Below are 4,665 nucleotides of genomic sequence, written 5' to 3'. Positions count from 1 at the left end.
ATGCTCAACCTGTTTTAACCATACAATGGGTCATGTATTATTAAGCTTGGTGAGTAGCGCTGTCATCTCAGTTGATGCTCCTTCGCTTCAGTCCATTATGCTCTTCCTCCAATGAAATGATGTGTAATACAACCTTACATAGTTTGGTTTTGCGAGTCTTTGGGCCTAATAGTGCATTCGTAACCTTCGATTCAACTTGATCAACTGTAACAGAGGAAAACTGCGCAGTCGGATTTTCAGCATTTCCAATTCTATTCAGTGGTTAAACAAAACGCCTCTGCATTCATGTAGCCATAGCATATCTTGAGAGGATAAATGCATCCTTTTCTCGCATAAATTACCTGTCCCTTACTAGACTGGTCGTGGACTTCTTCCGGCACACCAGTCTCAGTCCCAACTACTTGCGCCTAGACAAAGAAGAGGTGGGCGCGCTTCGAAGGAGACAGTCGCTGTCGCCGAACAAACTCCAATCAACCTCTCTTTATCTTGGTAAAATCATCTCCATTGAGGTCGCTAAAAAATTTACAAAACTTCGTGTCCAAGCTTCCAAGTCTTTTCCGTTTTGTGATTGTTTTCGCGAATGATTTGGCAACCGGCTCTCGCTCATTCCCTCCTAATCAGCTCAGATCACGTTATGTGAACTTTAAATGCACTACTATTTGCCATAAGTCCAAAATCAATCAGTCAGAGCAAACACTTGTCACTTAGTTGACTGGCTGACTGACCTTCATGCGCACACTGGGGCGGATTCTACTAGCCACCCGCTAGGCGCATGCGCCCACGTCGCGTCTTCATGTTGGTTCACACACCCCAAAGTCCTCATCTATCTATCTATCTATTATGTAGTTGGGGATAATTGCACTCATAGCATCAATTTACAATAATCGACGGCACAAAGAGCAGCTATTACAGAGACTGGTGCCAAAGTTGCAACGCTAGTGGTTTGGGTGGGTGATTTAAAGGCTTTTCTCTGATATGTCTGAGCTCGAAGCACTGGAAGTTACATTGGGGTGCGCATGTCAAAGTGGCTTACTCTCCATCGACAGAGATGGTGTTAAGGAGGCATGAGACTTGTGTCCTAGGCCTTTGCAGCAAAACAATATGCGTTGCGTTGATTTTGATACAGCTCTTTATTTACCAAGGATTTTGGAACTGGGCACCTTTCTAGCCCAACTAAAAGCGCACGTCGCCACCCTTCATCCATTCCAAAGCCACAATTCGCTGAGATCGTAACTTGAATTAATGTGGTTCACAATAGCTGCCACTACCCCGTTCCTATTTTCTGGTAGAGGATGGGTGGTTTACGCTACCCCTGCGAACACAGCACCTTGCCTCCTCGCAAGTGAGTGTTCCTATTGCCTCAAGAGATAGCATAAACTGCAAATTCCCATTGATCTGATTGACTGGGTCATCAAGAGCGTGGGTTTTGCTTATCTGTAGATGAATTGCACCTATGAAATTGTGAGATCAACGGATAGATAAAAAGGAGTGAATTTTGACTACCTCAGACGGGTTGAGAAGAATCAGAAGGATGTAAACCTGAATGAATGGAAGGAAGGAAATTGAATGAATAGATGAAAAAGTGTTGATAGAAAGAAAAGAGGTGTAACAGACGGAATATCTCTCTTTGACGGAGATGAATGATTGAGTAATTGAATAAATGCCCAGAAAATAACAGGCAGATACACAATTGGACTATTGCAAAAGGTAAGTGACTGGAGGACGTGGTGAATGGACAAAGTGAGATGGGAAAGTGAAAGTAGGAGTAGGTGGTTGGTTGCTGTCCTAGGAGATGAAAGAACTCGACGTCTTAAATAAGCGCTTAATCAAATTGCTAAGCATTCGTAAAGGAGCTGGACACAATCATCTAGGTATAAGGGATCTGTTTCGTTCTCCCTTGTGGACTTCTTCCCTATGACTTCTGTGTTGCCAATCAAAAAGATTTTAGTTCGACATTATTGAAAATGGCTAAATGAAACGCGCAGAACAAACTGGTGATGACACAATGTTGGGGTGTTTACTGTTGCTTCCCAAGTCTACATGGCCAATTGTCTTATCAGTCGAAGAAGAGGAAGGCGCTATAGTAGTCATTGGGTCAGGCAAATTTTAAATAATGCTACCATTACTGCAAACGTTCTAAGTAAGAAACAGGATTACGAATTTGCTATTTAAATTGTACGAAAGTAGGGGTTTTATTATTTGGGTATGTGTGTAGTGCTATTTTGTGAACTTCCATTGCAAAACACAAAACTTTGAAAGACCAATTCTGAAATCTGGTTAAGTTTCTAATGAAAATGCGATAGCTATGCCCTTGTGTGCACTTGGTTAAATACGCAGCTAAGCATGTATCCTTTATGTAGGAAAGGCTGTTGATGGTTATCTGAGTAACAAAATGATGCGCTAGTGAGATATTTGATTCAGGCTCACTAGTAGATACCGAAAGTCGTTTTATCCTTTCTGGTGCGTGAATTAATGTGGTTCGAGTGGAGTGATAATAATTCCGCCCTAATCCGTTGGTCACTGGTGGGTAGTCAACCGATTAGAGAAAAAGGCAGGACATTTAAAACGGCCACTTTCCACCACCAAAATGATCTGTTTTGGTTGAATGACTTGCAAATGGTCAACAGAACTGCTGCATTCAAAGGTGCCACTAAGGTGGAGGCTTTGGTGTTTTGCATGCGATAGCCTCCCATCATAGTGCTGAGCCACCTGTGGACACTGGGATATAACAAATTTCTGTTTGCAAAAGTAAGTGACTGCTTTGTCAAGAAAGTCTTTTAAGCAAGACCTGATAACATGGGGTCTCAAGTAGGGGTTTATCGTAGATGGGAGTGTTTGATCAAAATCCCCTCCAAGATCACATCTCCTACTGCTTTGATGATTTTAATGGCACTTGATTTATTTATATAACCTGGGAATGCGGTCAGCTTATGTGTGCCTCATCAATTTCGTCATTATTTAAGACACCCGCTAGGTGTGCTAGACATCAGCATTCACTTTGCCTGAAAATCTGCTCCACTAAACCACGTCTTTGCACACAACGTTTTTTCATATTCCCTCACACACTGTGGAATCGATGCTAAAGCTCCACAAATGGTTTTGGTCTAACCAGAAAGGAAAAGATGTTAGCAAACCCTTCTGGTCAAAATCCCTCATGATTTTGTGTTTTTGATTCCACAAACAGCTTTGTTGTTATAATACCCCTTAGGTGGTGGAACCAGTACCAAAGCCTGTCACGAAGGTGCGTCTAGACCTTTTCATATGCGCCTTTTTGGAACAGTCCATTTGGATAGCCAGCCTGTCCAAAAGCACGACTTTTGGAACCCTGGTAAGCATGGTTATTCCTTTGTAAACTAACAGGCCCTATTTTTTCTGAGGGTTGGTATTTTGTAATAAGTGGGGCAATAACGCATTCGAGACCTGCAGGATTTGAATGCAATCCAGTTGCCTTCTGAATAGACTACGTCAATGGCACTTTTATAGGCATGCTGCAACTATTCTACAAAAATACTTCCATTGATGCCAGAATATTAGGCTAATACACTGTCAATGGCGACTGAACCTCAGCACTTCTTTGCGAGTGTCTCATCAAGTAGCTCGAAGCCTTAGAATCAAAATTTAAATGCACTCAATTATAATTTGTGGACAGGCAGTATATTTTCCACATCATTGCTCAATCCGACTTCCTTACATGAATCTAACGTACTTTCCGTTTGTTGACAGTGCACTAAAGTATAAAAGCGTGAGTCATTATTGCTACCAGAAGTGTGGTAAATGGCTTGACTACCTAGCTGTGATTGAAATACGGTCCTTATTCTCTTCCCCATCAAATACCTCGGCGTTTAGTTCAATAAAAGACAATGAGCAGGCGGGTAAGGAATGCACTGAATGTGACCGTACACACACAGGTGCAGATGCAAGATTAGCAGAATGAAACTATCGCTTCAGCTCATAATTAGGACACTTTACAGCCAGTCTATTAAAAGCAAAACAAATAGGCAAATTCTGAATGGCACGTTTATTCTCACTACGCATGCCGAAGGCAATCAAGCAGGTCGAGGGCCCTCTCAAGATGGATACTTAATTTGTTTTGCATTCTGCCCAATACATGCATCTTTCGTTTGAAGCCGGCAACCGCCTTATCTCCAGCATTTCCACAGAAATAACCTTTGACTTGGTGTGGATCATCGCCATAGCCATTGCTGGAATTTGCGTGAGCTGCACGAATTTGTGGCAAGTATTTCCTGCCTGCTATGTGGACGGTGGGTTTCTCATGCTCTCGTCCATGGCGTTCTTCATCGGTGTCTACATTCTCAGCAGCAATCCCACACTAGGTAAATGTTCCAACAATCACTACCACTTTCGTACCTCAAGTGCGCTTACCTGCAGTAGTGACTTGACTGCAGTTTCTAATAAGGATGTAGATACTGTGTAAAATAATGTGTAGTACGAGAAATGCCCACATTCATGGCAATGCATGTCACATTGCAAAACTTTCTTATTGTCAAAGTATAAAGCATTAATAATTTTATGTACTTTTAATTTCTTTTTGTCGGAAAAAACAAAACATTGTTCATTCCATTCACACAACAAAAAGAAGGCAATAAATCATCGAAACCTTTCGATGTATGGGCATAGTATTAGAGAGTGGGTAGGAGAGCTTAC

Source organism: Echinococcus granulosus, assembly GCF_000524195.1.
Source record: "Echinococcus granulosus chromosome Unknown EG_S00017, whole genome shotgun sequence".
NCBI classification, from domain to species: domain Eukaryota; kingdom Metazoa; phylum Platyhelminthes; class Cestoda; order Cyclophyllidea; family Taeniidae; genus Echinococcus; species Echinococcus granulosus.
The sequence above is the reverse complement of the archived record's forward strand: the minus strand, read 5'-3'. Positions refer to the sequence as shown.